This window comes from Lathyrus oleraceus, chromosome 2, assembly GCF_024323335.1.
Source record: "Lathyrus oleraceus cultivar Zhongwan6 chromosome 2, CAAS_Psat_ZW6_1.0, whole genome shotgun sequence".
NCBI lineage: Eukaryota > Viridiplantae > Streptophyta > Magnoliopsida > Fabales > Fabaceae > Lathyrus > Lathyrus oleraceus.
This window is the reverse complement of record NC_066580.1, coordinates 324843044-324865784: the sequence shown is the minus strand read 5'-3', so window position 1 is coordinate 324865784 and position 22741 is coordinate 324843044.

Below are 22741 nucleotides of genomic sequence, written 5' to 3'. Positions count from 1 at the left end.
AGGTAGAATATATGAAGAATGCAAACAAAAGCAGTGTCAAATGTTAAGACATAGCTTGCAACGTGTCTGACAGCATTTATGGAATAGTCTTGGAACTGTTGTTTCTGGAAACAGTCAAGAGCTGTAAAAGGTATTCAAAGATAGTCTGGGATATTGGTGGTGATTCTCTGACTGATTCTCAGCAAATATTTATGGATCTTGACCAAGTAATTACTCCAAACGTTAATTCCTAAAGCATATATTTATGGATCTTGACCATGTATTTACTTCTACCGTTAATTCCTAAGCATGGTCTGGCCTATTTAAAGGATGTATCAGCACTCCTCTTCTCACAAGAGCAACATTTCATTCTCTCTAAACCATGGGGTTTGTTAAGATCTGGGCATACTGCTCCTGGATCTGGTTTTGTGAAGGTGTCATTTATAAATGTTTAGCTAAAAAGGGGGAGAGAAACTTTGTCCAGAGGATGCACCAGAAGCAAGCAATATCTGGTGGCAAGGAGAAGATGGGTTCAGACACAAAAGTCACTAACTGGGTATATCATTTGTGTCTTGTGATCAGAGTTAAGAAGACAGTTGTGTCTTGTGATCTGAGTTACATTTCCTATGTACTCAGCATTACATATTCTTCAGGAAGCCCTACTGTTAAGGGAAAGGGCTGTGATGGAGCTGAGCCTTGTACATCTGCTTCCTCATGTACACCAACAGTGGTGGTGGTAATGGGGCTGTCATTGACAAAGAGGAAGTACATACCCATATTGGGTTATTTGTTTTAGCTGAAATTTGCCAAAGGGGGAAATTGTTGGTTCCTTAAGATTGGCATTAATTTTGTAAAACAAATAATGTAATCACCTCTGTTGTTTTAATATGCTGGGTTGAAGAAGTTCAACATCTGGACCAACATGTCATGTAAGATGTCACGACATCGGGATTGTGACATCTCACATGTGTATAAAACTGAATCAGTTAATTCTGGTTTGTGTTAAATGATTAATTAGGATATCTGGTGAATATCCTAACTCCTATGTGGAGATCTTGAAGATTCAATCAAAAGATTTGGTGAATATATTTGGTGAATATACAGTTTCCAAATATGGAGATCTTTTAGGAAATAAAAGATTGAAGACCTTGATTGTAGCAGAAGAATTCTGCCAGCTTTGTAACAGCAAAGGAGAAGCTTGCTGCGATTTCTGAAGGCCCAAATCCAGTTGTGTGGTTAGGTTATAAATAACAGATTGTAACCTAGGTTTTGTAAGCCTCAAACAATGTAAAAATTAGGGGTGTGTGTGAGGTAAACCTCCCAACCTGTGGGAAGGTTACCAGGTGTTTCTCAGTGCTTGAAAGCATGAGATTATTTGTAACTTAAAGCCTGTAGGCAAGAGTTGTTATGTTCTTGAACGAAGTTGTGAAGCATGTTCAAGTTGCCTAAGCATTACATGGTAATTGTAATGATAGGAATGGAAACTGGAGGTTTCTATCTAGGAGTGCCTAGGTATAGATTGCATTGGGTAGGGATTAAGTGAAGAGTTGTAAACGGGGGAGTTTAACTCTGAATTAATACTGCTAATAGTGGATCTTCTTCCTGGCTTGGTATGCCCCTAGAGTAGGTAATGTTGTACCGAACTGGGTTAACAATTACTGGTGTTTTTAGCTTCTGCACACTATATTTTGTCTGTTATAACTCAGTCTGTTTCTACTCTGTTTATGAAGAAAATAACAGACCTGACACATAGCCTGCAGTCTGAATGCAAAACAGAATGTTATGACATTCATTATTGACTGCTAATACTGATGTATAGACTGGTTGGTCTGTTACAGTTCACCCATCTGTAATGTTGAGACATGTGATGTTCAAATCAATGTTGAGACATCATGCTGTTAATTGGGCAGGATCAATAAACATAAGGGCTATGTTTGATCTCTACTGTGTCTTTGCACTAGATGGACAAAACTGGATGTTCTTCTTTCCATGGTGGTATATTAGCAGATGTCTTGACATCTGTTACTGGGGGCATATGAGTACTGGGTTTTAATTTGTATAACTGTCTTGTTGTATTTAGTAACATTGTTGGATCAGATGTCATGACTTCGTGTAGAACATCTGAACCCTGACTATACCAGAATTTCACCTGTCAACCCTTTGTGCAAGGACAACCCCAACAACATAATTAGACGCATCACACATAATCTCAAAAGGGAGGGTCCAGTCCGGTGGCTGGATTATGGGAGTGGAGGTCAATGCTTTCTTCAAGAAGTCAAACGCTTGTTTGCATTTGTCATCAAAGTTGAAAGTGACATCATTCTTCAACAAGTTTGACAGCGAAAGAGCCATCTTGCTGAAATCCTTGATGAAACGCTTGTAAAAACCTGCATGACCAATAAAAGAACGAATCTCGTGAATGCTAGAAGGGTAAGGCAGTGTAGAAATCACATCTATTTTATTAGGGTCAACAGAAATTCCTTTTTCTAGAATTATGTGACCCAAAACAATTCCCTGATCAACCATAAAGTGGCATTTTTCATAATTTAAAACAAGATCAGTTTCGATGCATCTTTCTAAAATCAAGCTTAAACTGCTCAAGCATGGATCAAAAGAGGAACCATAGACAGTGAAATCGTCCATAAAGACTTCCATGCAATTTTCAATGAAATCAGAAAAAATGCTAATCATGCATCGCTGGAAAGTGCTAGGAGAATTGCAAAGACCAAAAGGCATCCTCCTGTAAGCAAAAGTACCGAAGGGGCAAGTAAAAGTGGTATTCTCTTGATCTTCCGGTGCAATATGAATCTGAAAGTAACCTGAAAAACCATCAAGAAAATAGTAATGTGATTTACCAGCAAGTTGTTCAAGCATTTGGTCAATGAACGGTAAAGGAAAGTGATCCTTTCTCGTAGCCTGGTTCAATCTCCTGTAATCAATACAAACTCTCTAGCTGTTCCGAACTCTAGTGGGAACAAGTTCATTATTTTCATTTTTTACCACTGTGAGTCCTGATTTCTTAGGTACAACCTGCACTAGGCTTACCCATTTACTGTCAGAGATAGAATAAATGACACCTACTTGCAAGAGTTTGGTTACCTCCTTCTTCACAACATCAAGTATCAAAGGATTAAGCCTCCTTTGGGTCTACCTTACTGTTTTTGCTCCGTCCTCAAGTAATATCATGTGCATGCACATCGACAGATTAATAAGTGGGAGGTCGGCTAATGTCCACCCGATTGCCTTCTTGTGCTTCTTTAAAACCTGCAAAAGCTTGTCTTCCTGATCGAAATGAAGGTTAGAAGAAATAATAACAGGGAGTTTTTCATTTGTCTCCAAATAAGCGTATTTCAGGTTTTCAGGGAGTTGTTTCAGCTCTAAAGACGGGGGTTACATTGAGTACAATTTTTAAAATGTCTTTTTATTCATAAAATTTTGAAGGATTACACTGAGTACAATTTTCAGAAACCAAAAATACAAGTATAAAAGAAAAGGAAACTTTCATCCTAAGGATCCCTAGCAACTACATCAGATGGCCTAGCCAAAGGAGTATATTTCCTACGGATGCATCGAATCTCAGACTCAAAGGATGTCTTCATCTGAGTCTTCTCGAGGACCAGCTGATTAACAATCTTCTTCCAAGCACCGGGAGGATGAGGCATGCTAGAGGAATATAAATCCTCTAGCTCTCTCTGTCTCTTCATTGCACACTGTTCCGGAATCTCAATAATTGCATCTTTGTCTTTTGACTCAAGTTGCACCTCTTTCCTGCTTCATCTTGGAAAATGTGTCTTCCAACTCCTCCACTTTTTTGTTAGGGAGAGTTGATGGCTCAGCCACAACCACAGACATAGGTCTCTCACAAGCATACAACATCTTGAGCTCCAAAGCTCTTTTCTTCAACCAAATGGTGTAAGCTTCCAAAGCTACACAGTTGCGTGGATCGAGCTCGGATCTTCCTTTCTTATGCACATTATGCCAAACATGAATCATCCTTTTCTTCAAAAGTTGGGAATCTTTACCCTCTTGATAGAATAGACCCTCTAACTGAATGTTGTTGGGCTTATCTCTCAAGGGGAACCGAAGTTGACGACGGGCCAATAATGGGTTGTAGTTGATTCCTCCTAGTGTACCAATGAGAGGCACAGTATAGAACTCACCATAACTGTCAATAGTATCCAAGCTACTCAATGCAGAATCATACCAAACAATATCATCAATAGTGAGAGACATAAGTCTTTGGTACCACCATAGACATTGTCGGTTCTCCAAGAAAGCAGGTGTCTGAGGCAAGTGCGAAATAAACCACTTCTACAGAAGAGGAAAACATCACACAATAGTCCCACCACCTTTAGAATTCCTTAAATGCAAAGGGAAATACAATAAAGTAGAAACAAGATTTCCAATCAAGAAGATTCTAATGGCATTAACAAGAAAGTTTAGGTCAAGTATAGTTAAGTCTATTTACAAGTTTGATTAAGAAAAGAAGTTTGAAAATGCAATGGCATAAGGCCAAAGTTTCTAGTTTGCAAAGTGATCAAAATTTTGAAAAAAATAACAAGTTCAAACAAAGATGTTTTTTTTAAAAGGTGGGAGAGATTTTGAAATTAAAAAAATGGGGAGGAGATGAAGAGACTAATGCTATGCACAAAATTAAAAGTTAAGAGTTGAAAAGATCTGACCAATGGGTAGCAATCCAATAGACAAGAGTGTCTTATAGAATACCAAATTCCCTTGGACATTTTGAATCAAGCAACATACAAATGCACAAATATATCTTGAAGAGCAAGGCATCAAATAAAGATAGCCACATCCAAGTGTCGCACCTCGAAAAATGCGATCCCTCGCGATGGACGTGAGAACTTTTTTTACTGGGTATAATACCATCAAAGAGAAAATCCGTCATCGATTAAGGTGAACATATCAAGGATAGACTCTTGGAAAATAATCCACCGGGGACTCCACTGAGGAGAAAAACAAGGATACTTTCACCTGGTATTGGACAAGAAGTAAGAAACTGCAAACTAAGAAGAATATTACCAATTACGGGGAAATAAACTCTTAGGAGACTCAAAGCATCTATCTAGGTAAGAGCTAGAAATAAACAGTCAATCAAGACTCAACCCAATGAGGATATATCTCAAGGGGAGTGGTTCCATCCAGATAATCGACTAGGGAGGAAAAATTGAAACAATGATCATCCACGAGGAAATAACTCAGTGGGGAAAGAAAAAAGGTTAAAGTTTTTCTGCTTAAGGGGCCGACCTTCTATAATTGAGAGAGGACAAACGCTGAACTTATGGGGATAAAGTATCGCCATAACAGAGCATAGGAATCTCAAACAATGATTCACCAAATATGAATGATGCAAATATGCAAATGTGAACTTACATGAGTGTACATGTATATGTATATATGATGATTATGCTAACAAAACGATCGCAAAGGATACAAGGGTGTCGCAAAAATTTGAATCATCGGTATAATCCTCAGTCAATCCACAAAAGGGAAATAACTGCCAGAGAACAGAGAGATCCACATCCCAAAATCTCAAACCTAGCTAGGGAAGGAGGAGATCTGCTAAGGAAAGGAAACATTATTGATTCTGCGGGGAATTTTAGGTCCACACCATGTTAAATGGGAGACAACCGTACAGAGGATAAACGTAAGATAGCTGCTTAGAAACCAAGAGGAAACTCTGACTGGGAGCGAGTCGAAGGGCGACTGATGGTGACACCAACGTGATCTACTGGGGAATCAAAATACTCCACTGAGGTCCAAAGCTGCTGACGAATACACACACTGTATCTCAACTCTGTAGGGTACTGAATCAACCAACTTAGCTGGGAATCCTGAAGGGTTAACTGCTTTGGGAACCCTTAATGCTTCACACTGAAGACTTGCTGCTTTTGAAATGTTGTTGATATTTCTTTTAAATTTGCTTTGAAAAATTCTTGCTTTTACATAGTAAAAATGATTTTGATTAAAATTTTAAATTTCAAAATGATCATGATAAAATTTAAAACTATTGGCTGAAGTAAATAAGAGTGAAAATAATTGGATAAAAGCTTAACTTTATTTAATGGAATGGTAGTCTGTAAATGACAAGATTCCATAGATTCTTACATGGTTAAAAATGGAAATTTACATGGAAAAGGGTTACATTGAATATATATGACCACTAATCCTTCTACCAACTCTTGATGTCCACTGTACTTTCGGCCGCTACCGAGGATGATGAATTGATGTCAACCCTTGTGCTCAAGGTTTCTCCAAATTGAAGATCAGCAGAATGCAGTTACTTGCCATAATCGCTAATTTTTTCATAAGTTACCCCAAGGTGGGGTACTCAACTTATCGGGAAATTTCTTTCTTTTTTATGTCTCTAACTTTTGCCTGGATCGCCCTTTCGGGTTTTTAATCCACCGAGACGCTCATTTTTGCCTAAGCTGCCCTCTCGGGTTTTCAACTTAGCGGGTTGTTCTTTTCTTTTTAGGCGAAGTATTTCTTGACTGCATATGCGTTCACAGGACGAGTGAACTCTTCACCATCCATAGTTGTAAGAATCAAAGCACCGCCTGAAAAGGCTCTCTTAAAAACATATGGGCCTTCATAATTAGGGGTCCATTTGCCCCTAGAGTCTGGTTTGAAAGATAAAATCTTCTTAAGCACAAGGTCACCTTCTCTGAACACACGAGGTTTGACCTTCTTATCAAAAGCTTTCTTCATTCTTTGTTGATGTAACTGACCATGACACATGGCAGTTACTCTCTTCTCTTCAATCAAATTCAACTGGTCAAATCTAGTCTGACACCATTCAACCTCAGTCAACTTGGCTTCCATGAGCACACGCAATGAAGGGATCTCAACCTCTAAGGGGAGTACTGCTTCCATACCATATACAAGAGAGAAAGGGGTTTCCCCTGTTGAAGTGCGGATGGATTTTTGATACACGTGCGAAGAAAATGGGAGCATCTCATGCCAATCTTTATATGTGACAACCATCTTCTTGATGTTCCTATTCGCAGCTTCAACATCCCCATTCATCTTGGGTCTGTAGGGAGAAGAATTATGATGTACAATCTTGAAGTCTTTACAAAGAGCTTCCACCATATTGTTATTCAAGTTCGATCCATTGTCAGTAATAATCTTACTTAGGACACCATAACGACATATGATCTGATTCTTGATAAAGCTAACAATGACTTGCTTGGTTACATTCGCATACGATGCCGCTTCGACCCATTTTGTGAAGTAGTCAATAGCCACCAAAATAAAACGATGTCCATTCGGCACTTTGGGATCAATCATCCCAATTATATCAATCCCCCACATGGATAAGGGCCATGGGGAAGAGATAACATTCAGTAATGTCGAAGGAACATGAATGTTATCAGCATATATTTGGCACTTGTGGCACTTCTTCACAAACTTATAACAGTCAGATTCCATTGTCAGCCAATGGTAACCTGCTCGCAACATCTTCTTCGCCATCGCATGTCCATTGGAATGAGTACCAAAGGAACCTTCATGAACTTCAGTCATCAACAAGTCTGCTTCGTGTCTATCCACTCATTTGAGCAAAACCATTTCAAATTTTCTCTTGTATAGTATATCACCATTCAAGTAGAATTTGTCAGATAATCTTCTCAAAGTCTTCTTATCTTTGAAAGATTCCCTAGACGGGTAACTCTGACTTTGGAGGAGACATTTGATATCGTAATACCACAATTTCTCGTCTTTGATCTCTCCAACAACAAACACATGAGCTGGCCTATCAAGACGCATCACAATCAGGTTGGGAACTTCATTCCAATATTTCACTACAATCATAGATGCCAACATTGCAAGAGCATCTGCCATCCGGTTTTCATCTCGAAGGATATGATGAAACTCAACTTTTGTAAAGAAAGTAGAAATCGTCCTCGCATAATCTTTATATGGTATCAAACCGGGTTGATTCGAATCCCATTCACCTTTGATCTGATTTACAACCAAAGTTGAGTCTCCGAAGACATCTAAGTGCTTGATTCTGAGATCAATGGCCTCTTCGAGCCCCATAATGCAAGCTTCATACTCTGCCATATTGTTTGTACACTTGAAAGTCAATCTAGATGTAAAGGGAAAGTATGTGCCTTGAGGAGTAATAATCACTGCTCCAATGCCATTTCCATATTGATTAACAGCTCCATCAGATACCATGCCCCAACAACAACCAGGTTCTGGCCCTTCTTCCAGCAATGGTTCATCACAATCTTTCATTTTCTAGTACAAGATCTCTTCCTCAGGAAAATCATACTGTACTGACTTGTAATCTCAATTGGTTGGTGAGCCAAGTGGTCAACCAAGATACCAACTTTGATCGCTTTCTGAGATCGGTATTCAATATCATACTCTGATAACAACATCTGCCAACGAGCAATCCTCCTAGTTAAAGCAGGCTTCCCCAATATATACTTGATTGGATCCATTTTGGATATCAACCAAGTGGTATGATTCAACATATATTGACACAGACGCTTAGCATCCCAAGCCAATGTGCAACAAGTCTTCTCAAGCATAGAATACCGAGTCTCACAATCGGTAAACTTCTTACTGAGGTAGTAAATTGAAAATTCTCTCTTTCCAATCTCATCTTGCTGACCTAGAACACAACCCATACTATCTTCAAGCACAATAAAATACATGATCAATGGTCTTCCTTCAAAAGGTGGAGAAAAAATTGAAGGTTCAAGCAAATATTCCTTGATACTATCAAAAGCTTTCTGGCAGTCTTCGGTCCAATCACAAGACTGATCTTTTCGAAGAAGCTTGAATATAGGCGCACATGTGGTAGTCATGTGTGAAATGAATCTTGAGATATAATTCAAGCGGCCGAGAAACCCTATGACTTGCTTCTCAGTTTTGGGCGTAGGCATCTCTTGTATTGCTTTGACCTTGGCAGGGTCAACTTTAATACCCTTCTCGCTGAAAATAAAGCCCAACAACTTACCAGAACGAACACCAAAAGTACACTTATTGGGATTCAAGTGGAGTTTATACTTTCTCAAACGTTGGAATAGCTTCAACAAATGCTCAACATGTTCCTCTCCATCAATCGATTTAGCAATCATGTCATCGACATAAACTTCAATCTCTTTATGCATCATATCATGAAAAAGAGTAGTCATTGCTCTTTGGTAAGTTGCACCAGCATTCTTCAAACCAAAAGGCATCACTCTATAACAAAATGTTCCCCAAGGTGTAATGGACGTGGTCTTCTCCATATCTTTGGGTGCCATCTTGATCTGATTATATCCGGAAAAACTATCCATAAACGAAAAGACTTTGAATTTAGCAGTATTGTCTACCAACATATCAATATGTGGTAGAGGGAAATCATCTTTCGGACTGGCTTTATTTAAATCTCTATAGTCAACACACATGCAGACTTTTCCATCTTTCTTCGGCACATGGACAATATTAGCCATCCATTGCGGATACTCAGTGGTCACAAGGAAACCAGCGTCAATCTGCTTCCGCACTTCCTCTTTGATCTTCACTGCCATATCAGGATGCATTCTTTTCAATTTCTGCTTGACTGGCGGGCATTATGGCTTCAACGGTAATCTATGCTCCACAATTTCAGAATCCAACCTAGGCATGTCTTGATAGGACCAAGCAAACACATCTGAATACTCTCGAAGAAGATCAGTCAACCCCTTCTTAACATCTGGACAAAGGAGAGACCCAATCTTGACTTCCTTCACATCATCCTCGGAACCCAAGTTGACTAACTCAATCTTCTCTTCGAATGGATGGATGGCTTTCTCATCATGCTCAAGAAGACGAGATAATTCATCACTTACTTCTTCATCACTTTCCTCCTCGGCCTCAAACACAGGGAATTCAAAATTTAGAGAAGGAGAAGGATCATTGTATTCAATGGGGTTAGGTACCAACCTACATAATGATTTTATATTTTGATTTTAGAGAAGTGAATTTGTGACCAAATATAATGCAGATGGACAAATGTTTTATTTATTTATGTTTTTTGTGATTACCATTTTCAGAATAAAGCAAAAAGTAAAAACAAACATCATAGATGTGGATGAATAGAATTAATTTTATTAATGATCAATTTGAAAATGCCCAAACAATGTTCGCTTCTCCCTTAGGCATAGGAGAAGGATTTTGAAACATAAAAAAGCAATTACTTAGATCGATGCAAAATAATAGGAACATCAACAACAATCCAATTGTTGCAAGCCTTTCCATTAGTCACAAAATTGGTGCAGTCTTCCTATTCGTCATCCCCTAGCACGGCAACTAAGTGTTATTCATTTCCATGAATGAACCCTCCGCTATGGAAGTTAAGTTGCATATCTTCAGACCTTGCAGTTGATGAACCTTAATGAAACCCAGACCAATTCTGCCTTTGTTGTCGGAGACCTCTACCATGCGCCCCCACTAATCAACATTGCCTTCTTCTACAATCTTCTTTGCATCTTTCAATATGGACATAGGTGCCCCAGCTCTCTTTTCAGTAACAATAAATAAGGCTTGGAACAGAGTACAAACCTCATCCCCAATTTCAACGTAAGAGAAAGATGATAAGTGGATAAACAACAACGCCTTTTCCCTGCCAACAATTACAAGCTTTCCATTTTTCACAAATTTGAGCTTCTAATGCAATGTGGAGGTAACAACTCCCGCCTCATGGATCCATGGCCTTCCCAACCAGCAACTGTAGGCCGGGTGGATATCCATTACTTGGAAAGTAATCTGGAAGTCACTCAGACCTATCTTAACTAGAAGGTCCACTTCACCTATCACTATTTTGCATGAACCGTCAAAAGCTTTAACGATTACACCGATATACCTCATAGGCGTTCCTTGATATGATAGCTTTGACAATGTTGACTTCGGCAGTACGTTCAATGAAGACCCGGTGTCAACAAGCACATTTGACAAAGCATCATCTTTTCAGTTCATAGAGATGTGCAAAGCCAAGTTATGATTTCTGCCCTCCTCAGGGAGTTCTTCATCACAAAAGCTGAGATTGTTACAGGAAGTGATGTTAGCCACAATATGATCAAACTGATCCGTTGTAACATCATGTCCCACAAAATATTTCTCGAGAACTTTCTGAAGTGATTCTCTGTGCGCTTCTGAGTTCATGAGCAGAGACAACACTGAGATCTTTGAGGGGGTTTGGAGCAGCTGCTCCACCACATTAAACTCACTTCTCTTGATCAATCGAAGTACCTCATCATCATCATTAGCCTTCAAATCGTTGGATTCACCAGACTTACCCTTTGAAGCACTAATCGGATCAATATCAGGCACTTCTACCTTCTTACTAACAGCTGATTCTTCTTTATCCTTTGGGAACATCGACCTAAACACACGACCACTTCGGGACACCTTGGTAACATCAACAATGCTCACCACCGAACTGGTCGTAGGCAACGGGACCTCTTGACCATCCTTCATCATCGTAGCATTATATGATTGCAACAATTTTATATGACAAAAAATATCTCTTTATTTATATAAATTGGAAGGATTACACTGAGTATAATTTCTGAAACCAAAATGAAAATACAAGAGAAAAGGAGACTAGTCATCCTAACGATCCCTAACAACGTCAGAGGATCTGGCTGCAGGCGCGTACTTCCTTCGAATGCGTCGAATCTCGGTCTCGAAATAAGCCTTAAACTGAGTCTTCTCGAGGACAAACTTATCAGCAATCTTCTTCCAAGCAACGGAAGGCTGAGGCATGCTAGAGGATGAAACCTTTGGCTCTCTCTGTCTCTTTGTCACTCAGTCTTTAAGTAGATCAACAAGTGCATCTTTGTCCTTAGACTCCAATTGCAACTCTTCATGCTTTTTTCTCAAAGCACGAAAACACTCTTCCCATATATCCTTCTCTTGCTTCATCTTGGCGAGTGCATCTTCCAACTCCTCTACATCTTGGTTAGGGAGATTTAATGGCTCAATAACAACCATAGACATAGGTCTTTCACAAGGATAATGCATCTTCAACTCCAAAGCTCTCTTCTTCACCCAAAGAGTGTAAGCTTCCAAAGCTACACAATTGCACGGACCAAGCTCGAATCTTCCTTTCTTATGCACATTATGCCAAGCATGCAAAATCTTCTGCTTCAAATGTTAGGGATCTTTACCCTTTTGATAGAAAAGACCTTCTAACAAAGTGTTATTAGGTGTGCCTCTCAAGGGGAACCCAAGTTGACGACGAGCCAAGCAGGGTTATAGTTAATTACTCCTTGTGTACCAATGAGAGGTACATTAGAGAATTTACCACAACTATCAATAATGTCCAAACTGCCCAAAGAAGGATCATACCAAACTATATCATCATTAGTGAGAAACATAAGCCTCTGAGACCACCGTAGACATTGTTTGTTCTCCCCAAAAGTAGGCGTCTGAGGCAAGTGCGAAATAAACCACTTGTACAGAAGAGGAATGCAACAGACAATGATTCCACCATCCTTAGAATTCCTTAGATGCAAAGAAAAATACATATCACCCAACAAAGTAGGCACAAGATTCCCAATCAAGAAAAGTCTAATGGCGTTAACATCAACAAAACCGTCAATGTTAGGGAACCAAGCTAATCCATTAGTGAGCAACACAAAGATATCTTCAAAAGCATCCACACTACCGGCTTGAGCAAAAGAAGTAGCTTCCTTGATAAGGAACTCAGATGGCAACCCAAATAATCCTCTTTTCTTCACCCAATGAGCCTCTATCTCAGACTTCTTCAAGTGAAAAGCTTCAGAAATAAGATGAGATATGGGAATCTCTTCCAACCCACTAAATGGCATTCTACTAGAAACATGTATCCCCAAGAGATGAGAATACTCCTCCAATGTAGGCACAAGCTGAAAATCTGGGAAAGTGAAACAGCGGTAGAGAGGATCATAAAACTGCACTAGTACACTCAAAAGCCCATCAACCACATCAACAGACAAGATAGACAGAAGCTTCTCATGACGTTGTTTGAAGTCCAAGGGATCTAATACAAAAGATGCTAGCTTCCTTAACTCTTTCAAGTCGGGACATTTGAAACTGTACTTCTTCGTGTTCTTTCGTCCATAATCCATGGTCTGAAAATATTTGCAAATAATACCTCACTTCCTTGAAATTTTCGTGTGATGAATGTTATGATGCGCATCAATGCATGAATGCAACAATCACAAATAAGGGATCACACACAAGGAAAACAAAGGTCAAGGGATGAATCAAGTCATTATCAAGATCAATCATCCATTTTGGTGGATTATGGTTTACACCTTATCAACATCCAAGTTCCATTGATATTGACAAGACTTGATTGGATCAACCAAGAATCAAGGGTTTGTTGTAAGTCACGAGAATGGAGTCTGGGTAAGAACTATCCCAAAGGGGTGAAATATGGATAAGAACCTGTAGATCATGTTGTAAAAAGTTCCCAGAGTCTTAATTCTATCTATCGGATATTACAGGTTAAGATGACTGACTCATCGTCTGAGTGTAGTATCGCGTAACAACTGTTATCAAGTCTACACTTGAACAATCTCCACACTACGTCCTAAATAGGCCAAGAGGGGGTAAATGTTCTACGGTCCTCAACTTCTCAGACCCAAATTAGAGATAGTAATGCCTAACCACAAATACTTGTGTGGCATTTCCAAATCCAAAAGGATCTCCACTGAGCAGATGGATCTCAAGCCAACTTGTTAAGGACTACTCCACTCTAGTCGAACATGACTATACCATCCTCCTATCTTAATTGCACTCAAGTTCGGGTTAGAACTTATTCACCACTCAGAGATCACCAAGCACAACAAGCAGATTATATCACACAAATATACATACATCACATATATACAATTATACACACACACACACAAAAAGTAGGCTAAACCCACTAGAGACTACTCCCCAGCAGAGTCGCCACTTAATTTCTATAGTGGTAAATTCATGATCATCAAGCTATGGATAAGCTAGACATCAAATAACAAGAGTCGCCACCACGCTTTTATTGTTTCCAAGGGAAAAGGGAAAAGTACGAACAAAACCCAAAAGTAATAAGTTTTCAAATCAAAACTAATAAAATGCCAGAGATTACAGGTAAGGGGGTTGGTTAAACAGAGGGAAGGTGTTAGCACCCAAAGTGTCCTAGGTACTCCTAGGGAGCCCTTTTTTGTATGCATATGTATTTTTTACAAAATGATATTTACAAACAAATAGAGTGAGGAGATGAGAAAAGAATTCATTAATTATATATTTGTGTTTGACAAGACCTTCGGACTTATGCCTACGTACCAACATAAAAATGAGGGATCAAAACCTCATAGTTCGTGATACAAATTTCAAAGTGGATGCATTGCTTTTAACAAAATTAAGTTTGAAAGGCACAAAGGCCTGAAAATGGTTGAATGAGTTAGTTCTTTTTTGGCTTTTGAAAGTGTAGGTCAAGTATAGTTAAGTCTATTTACATGTACGATTAAGAAAAGAAGTTTGAAAATGCAATGGCATAAGGCCAAAGTTTCTAGTTTTCAAAGTGGTCAAAATTTTGAAAAAAAAATAACAAGTTCAAACAAAGAAGTTTTTTTTAAAAGGAGGGAGAGATTTTGAAATTAAAAAAATGGGGAGGAGATGAAGAGACTAATCCTATGCACAAAATTAAAAGTTAAGAGTTGAAAAGATCTGACCAATGGATAACAACCCAATAGACAAGAGTGTCTTATAGATACCCAAATTCCCTTGGACATTTTGAATCAAGAAACATACAAATGCGATCCCTCGTGATGGACGTGGAAAAATTTAGTTCGAACAGAGTCGCCACCGAACTTTATTTATTCCAATGAAGGAATAGGAAAATATCGATAAAACTCTTAAAAAATAGAATAATGGTTGTCGCAACCATATTCGGTTTTGGGAGTCGATTACGCAAGGGAAAGGTATTAGCACCCCTTACGTCCGTTGTACTCAACGGGAACCTTTTAGTCTAATTTTCTATTTGAATGTTAGTTGGATGTTATTCGCTTTCTTCGAGTAATTTAAAATATTGAAAAGAGATGGATGGGAACCTCACAAGGGGGAAAAGGGAGTTTTTTTATTAGTGTGCTCGTGAAGATACAACAATCTCCTGCCTACGTATCCTTATGGTGCAATAAGAAAATCAGAGCATTCGTAGTTCGGGGAACTACGGTTTGTTGGTGTCTTTTATGATCGATTGCTTAGATCGCATCCTAAAGGCTAAACGTTGGCTTGTCTACTCTCGGCGGAGGCTTAAGCATTGGTTTGATGCACATTAGAAAGGATTAGCAGTGTTTTGTTTGAAAAGAGTTGAGTTGTTGGTTGCACAAAGGCGGAAAATTGAATTGATATGTTTGATGTTTTGTTTGGTTGGTTTCTTTCGCACGGGGGCGAGAAATTCGGTTTAGTATGTTTGATATTTTTGAAGAACGACGAAAGATTGAGGAATGTGGTGCATACCAATTGTTCGATTATTTCGAGGAATGATAAGGTGACTGCCTTTTACTCCTTTTTCGTTCGAATTATTATTGAAAAGTTTGTTTGCGGAAGTCGAATATGCACGATAGTGAGGCATCTGCCTCCCACTTGCCTATTCTAGAAATAACGAGGCGTGCACCCCTTATTCCCTTATCTAAATTTATTTAACATGTTTTGATCGGAAGTCGAAAGAACATCAAGCAATATGGCGAGCGCCAATCGATCAATTACTCGAGAAATTGTGAGGCGAACGCCTCCCATTCTTTTATCATTCGAAGTTTAATTTATAAAAAGAAATGTTCTTATATGTTGAATTAATTTGGGAAAATAATTTGTATTTAAATTTGCAGGGTTTAATCGAGAGTCAGTGAGTTGAGCAATGTGGCATGCGCCACTCATTCGAATAATCAAAGGATAGTGAGGCGAACGCCTCCCATTCTTTTCAATTGAAGTTTACTTTATAAAGTTTATTTTTGTGAAGTTGTGTTTGATATAAAAGGTGACTAGGGATTTATACGACTGCATTTTTAATTTTTCAACTAGAATTCGATCAATATGGCGTACGCCAATTATTCGAACAATCGAGAGATAGTGAGGCGAACGCCCCCATCCTCATATTATCTGAAATTTAGAATTGAAAAGGTTTAGTAGTTGTGTTAATTTGAGAGAAATGATTTGAATATTTTAATTAAATGACGAGAAGTTGAGCAATGTGGCGGGCGCCAATCGTTCAATCATTCGCGAGATGGTGAGGCGAACGCCTCCCATCCTTTTATCCGAAGTTTAAAAATGTTTTTTAGAAATTACATTAATTTATCTTGAATAAACATACTTGATGTTGGATCGAGGTTTGACTTTGTGTTTGGTGAATAAATTATAGTGAATCATTGTAAGAAAGCCCAAGAGCAAGCTATGTGAGGTTGATGGCGATGCTAAAAGCAATCGACTTACAAAGATATTTGGAAAGGAGTTCGACACTGAATCGAGAATTGCGTGATTTAAAACATGGTTTTGGATTGATGATGATAATAATAAACCAAATATGATTTTAAGCAAGTAAAATCGGAGGCATGGTTTACGATAAGCATAATAATCAAACAAAAGGATTTAAATTAATTACATAGGTTTGTTTAGATTTGATTATTTTAGTTAATTAATAAAAAGATAAATAATCCCATTATTAAATTAACTGAGAACTAAATGACCTAGCCAGCTAATTAAACTAAAATTTATAGTAAATTAATTGTTAGAATAATAATCATAATTAAATAAAATGATGGTAAAGAAAGAAAAAGATAAACTACAAGGTGGGGTGCAACGTAAAAGAAATGTAGTTAGTAATTCTTAGGGCCTAAATTTGTGGGTCTAAAGCTTGGTCCTTCTAATTATCTAAGTAGAAAAGAGGACATAATAATGATGCATAGTAGGAGAAATGATGCAACATGAGTGTATTAGCTTAAGGATCAAGTCCACACGACTCTAACCTAATTTAAAAACATAGTAACTTTAAATAAAACGAAACCGATGGACATGGGAAACTGCCTCTTCAATATTCAATTCTTTACTTTTTTAAGAAGAATAAATGACGAACAAACTAAAACAAAAACTTAATTAAAACAACTTATTTCATTTTTAAAACACATACGTTCTAATAATAACATTATCTTCTTAACTCCAAACAACAACAAAAACTTTCCTTATGTTTCAGAAAAATTCAATCACCATATTTCTCTTTCATGAATGAAAACAAGAACCGAAATCTCAATGAAACAGCAAGGAAAAAAAGCATGCCTCATCAAGTCATGGAATTCTATTCATGAATGGATAATAGAAAAGTACCGATCGATAATGAGTGAGTTGATGGTGGTGAACGGCGGCGTAAATGAGAGGCGGTATTTGACGGAGGATGTGATTGGTTTAGTGATGTTGTGAAGAAGAAGACATGTCGGAGGTTGGCGGCGGCTGAACGGAGATCTAGTGGTTAAGCGGGTGTTGCCGGTAGTTGTGACGGAGTGCACCGACGGTGGAGAGCTTGGTGATTGAGGGCGCGGAGGAGACGCGCGGTGGGTGTAGGCACGGTGTTGTTGTGTAAAGGGAAAACGCGGTGAAGGAGGGTGGTGAGTGGTGGCGTTCGTCGGAGATTGTTGATGGCGTGGCGGTCGTGTTCGCCGGCGAGGGAAAGCTTGGTCATTGAGGGCGCGGAGGAGACGCGTGGTGGTTGGAGGTTGTAACGTAGTGGTGGTTGGGTTTCGCCGGTGGTTAAGATGAAGAAGGATTTGAGTTAGATCGCGATGTGGCGGATTCGTCGTCGGAGAATCTAATGGGTGCGGTGGTCAGGACCAACATAGGTGAGGTTTGTTATTGGGACGATGGGAGGATGGATTTGTGAATGGAGAGGCGAAGTGAGAACAATGGTGGTGGATGGTTGTGGTGGTGCACGCTGGAAATGGTGTGTTTGCCGGTGGAGGTAATAATAGTGGGTTTTGGAAGGGTTAGGAAGATGAGGAGGTTTATGGTGGTGTGTGGCGGAAGATGAAGAGGAAAACCTTTTTCATTTTCTTTTATTTTTCTCCTCTCTTGTACTGTTCACAGAGGGAGTCATTTATTGAATCGAGAGAGAGATAGGGTAGTGTGTAGTCAGGTGGAGAGAGAATACTAATTTTCTTTTTTAATTTTTTTTCTTTTATCAGCGGAGAGAGAAATTTTGAGTGGAGAGTGAGTATTTTTAATCTTCTTTTTTATTTTCTTTTATTTTATTTTATTTATCCTTTGTGAGAGTGAGAGATTGAATGGGTGGGTCGTCGTATAGTCGTAGGTGAGGGATTATTGAGGAGCGTGAGTCCTGAGTGGTAGGGAGAGTGTTTTGTTATCTTTTTTTTTATTCGAGAGAGAGGATTCACTTAAGAGAGAGATGACCGTTGGGAGTGGGGGACCATGTGGCTACGTGTCCTCCACTGATTGGATGGGATTTCCATTTCAGCCAAAAGAAATCCAATAGGCATAGGAGTGAATCTGGCTAGCTGTCAGGGAATCCGATGCTGATATATTTTCTTTTGACAACAATTATTATTAACTATTATTAAAGAAAAATGCTTATTAAAAATTTCTAAATACCATTTCAATTTAAATAATAATAATAATAACACGATCTCTAATTTGGATACTTGAACAAAGAAATAAAAGGACCGATTATAAATAGAAGTCGGATGAAAATTTGCTCAAAAAATTAAATCGGATGCACTAAAATGATCAGCAAGAAATATACTTATTGAAAAAATACAGCGTTTCTTCAAATTCTGAAATAAATTTTCACCGGTTGAAAGACCTAGACAGGTCAAAATGCAACTAAAAAAGTCGCTGAAAAATATAACGAGCACACCAAGTTAAACTACGTGAACCGTAGATTAATAATACTGGTGTCTGCAATTTTAATTTTGAAACTTTTTACTCGCTGATGTTGCACGTTCTTGAGAAATGATTTAACCAATTTGTCTGTATTTTCAATAATTTATTCTGACTGATATTTTAGGTATTATTTATGATGAAAAGCATGTCATGCTGTACATATGATGCAAATCGAAAAGCGAAATGAAATCAGATTTATGAAAAATTAAAATGTCCGGAAAAAATTGGGGTATGACAGCTGCCCCTATTTAATTAACTTGCACTAGAAGGTAAGAATGACGACGGTCTTCATACATTCATGGTGGAAGGTAATTAAATACGAAAAGACCCAAATTTTGTCCTTTGAAATGCAATGGAGAAATGTAGAAAGAAAATGCAACGAGTCCTAACAGCACCAAGGTATTAGGGGTAGAATGTCAAGTCAATGCCAACCCTCAAGTCGACATTTAAATCTTGCAAAGGTCGTTTGTTGATATAAAGAAAAAAATCGAACAGGCTTTCCGGCACCAAAAGGATCACGATTACCGTGGCAGCGACAAAGATCGCCATCGCCAAAAGGATGATGGTAAGATCAAACAATCCAAACTCGCTATCACTAAACGGATGAAAGTTAGACACAATTCAAAGATTTTTATCACCAAAAGGATGAAAGTTAGACACAATTCAAAGATTTTTATCACCAAAAGGATGATGTTCATCACCAAAAGGATGATGGTTGTCCTGATAAAGCTTTCCATTACCGAAAGGATAAAAGCAAGACTACCACCCAAAGGGTGATAATTAACTCATCAATCTTCAAAGATCACCATCACCATAAGGATAAGGGCAAGAGCCCATGACAAAACTCGTTATCACCAAAAGGATGATAATAAATCAGCTACTTCAAAGATCATCGTCACCAAAAGGATGAAGCTAAGATCAAATAATAGAACTTGTTACCACCAAAAGGATGATAATAAGTCAACAATCACCATCACCAAAAGGATGAAGGTAAGATCAGAACAAAAACTTGTTACCATCAAAAGGATAATAGTAAGTCGACAGTCAACATCAACAAAAGGATGAAGGTAAGATTAAACAACAAAACTTGTTACCACCAAAAGGATGATAATAAGTCAACAATCACCATCACCAAAAGGATGAAGGTCAAATTAAACAACAAAACTCGTTACCAACAAAAGATTAATAATAAGTCAACGACTCAAATAACCACCATCACCAAAAGGATGACGGTATTATCAAACAACAAAACTTGTTATCACCAAAAGGATGATAATAAATAAAAATAACTCAAATAATCACCATCACCAAAAGGATGACGGTAAGATTAATAACAAAACTTTTTACCACCGAAAGGATGATAATAAGTCACGACAATCACCATCACCAAAAGTATGAAGTTATTATCAAACAACAAAACTTGTTATCACCAAAAGGATGATAATAAATAAAAATAACTCAAATGATCACCATCACCAAAAGGATGACAGTAAGATTAATAACAAAACTTGTTACCACCGAAAGGATGATAATAAGTCACGACAATCACCATCACCAAAAGGATGAAAGTACTATCAATCAACAAAACTTGTTATCACCAAAAGGATGATAATAAATAAAAATAACTCAAATGATCACCATCACCAAAAGGATGACGGTAAGATTAATAACAAAACTTGTTACCACCAAAAGGATGATAATAAGTCACGACAATCACCATCACCAAAAGGGTGAAGGTAGTATCAAACCACAAAATTTGTTACCACCAAAAGGATGATGAAAAGTCAACAATCACCATCACCAAAAGGGTGAAGGTAAGATTAAATAATAAAACTTGTTACCACCAAAAGGATGGTAATAAGTCAACGACTTTAATGATCACCATCACCAAAAGGATGAAGGTGTGATTAACGAAAATACTAATTACCACCAAAAGGATGATAATAAGTCAATGATTTCCGTCACCAAAAGGATGAGGGTAAGATCAAAACAAATCCCGTTATCACCAAAAGGATGATAATGAGTCCATAATCACCATCACCAAAAGGATGAACGTGAGATTATAACTTCGAAACTTGTTACCACCAGAAGGATGATACCAAGTTAAAATAAATTCAAATATCACTGGCACCAAAAGGATGACAGTAAGATCGAACTTTCCCAATGTCACAATCACCGAAAGGATGATAGCTTAAACCAAAATTCCATAATTTCTATCACCAAAAGGATGATGTTTAGATCGAACTGGACGTCATCACCAAAAGGATGATGATTAGACATAATAACAGAGGCTACCAACAACAAAAGGATGATGGTGGAACCAAAATGACAAGGATCCCTATCACCACAAGGATCGCCGACACCAAAAGGATGAAGGTAGGCTGTAACAATTGTAGAGGTCGCCATTCACCAAAATGATGAAGGTTGGACCAAAACTTCCAGGATTTCCGACACCAAAAGGGTGACAGTAAGATCACAAACGTCAAGGGTTTGTCATTACCAAAAGGATAACAGTTATCATAAGCAGGACGATGATTATAATTCATCAAGGGACTTCCGTCAAAAGGATGATAGTAATAAAAACCATGATGGAAAATCAAACTACCGACAAAAGTTTAAATAGAACAGACTTGTTGGGGTAGTATTGAAATATCACTGGGTGAGACTGTTTGGGGGTATCAACAACCAAAGGTTGCAGGAAAAAATATTCTTTGGGAATTGTAGCGGTGTATTCGTCACATTATGATTTATTGATTAAATCAAAAGCAAAGCATACAAAGAATCGAGTCGCCACCGCATTTTTATTTATCCAAAGGATTGGCTAAAAAGCGAACAAAAGCCTAAGAAGTTTTACACATAGAAAACTAATGAAAAGATCAGAGAGTCTGGGTAAGGGGTTAATTACGCAATGGGAAGGTGTTAGGCACCCAAAACATCCTAGGTACTCCTAGGGAGCCCTTTTCACACTTGTTGTATAAAAAAAAGTTTATTTGTTTATGACATATTGTGCAAACATGATTGGGAAGATGAGAAAAGAATATACAATTTATTATTTTTGTGTTTGAACGGATGAACCCGTTGCCTACGTACCTTTCCATGGAAGGTAAGGATCAAAACGCCGTAGTTCGGCTAAAAAATTTCCAAAATATGAGTGGGTTCATTTTAAAACAAAAGCCCTAAGGTCTTTCGTTATCCACAAGAGAAAACTCAACCTTATACATACAACGAGTCCACCACGTGAGAACAACTTCAACTTGCTAGTGAGGGGTTAACCCTATAATAAGCAAGGAAGTCTTACAATTCAATCACTAAGGACAAGAAGGTGAGATTAATATCAACCAACTAGGATAAATCAAACCTATGGCCAATGTATGAAAAACTTATCAAGAATGGACAAAGCCACAAAACAATTGAATGAGTTGGATTAACCAATTAGGATTTATTCAGAAAAGAGTGTCAAAGTATGATTAGAATTCAATTCAAAGAAGTATTATGAAATGGGGTTTGAAAAATCAAAGGCCTAAGGCCTAGGTTTCTAATTTGAAAAGAGATGAGAATGTTTGCACAATATTTGTCAAAGTTTTTGAATTAACATGTGAAAAGGGAGTTTTGAAAACACACACAAAAAATGGGAGGGTGAGGAAGTAAAACTTCTTAGATGTTCACCTCTTGAAATCATATGTAGATGATTCAAGTGATTCCTTTGGAATAGGCAACAATGCAAATAAGCAAATGAGCAAAGCAAGGTGATACCGGATGCCAATCAATGGACTCATACCAATCTTACAAACAAAGGTGGATACCGGATACCAATAAATGGATTTACACCAATCTCCTAAAACAAAACAAT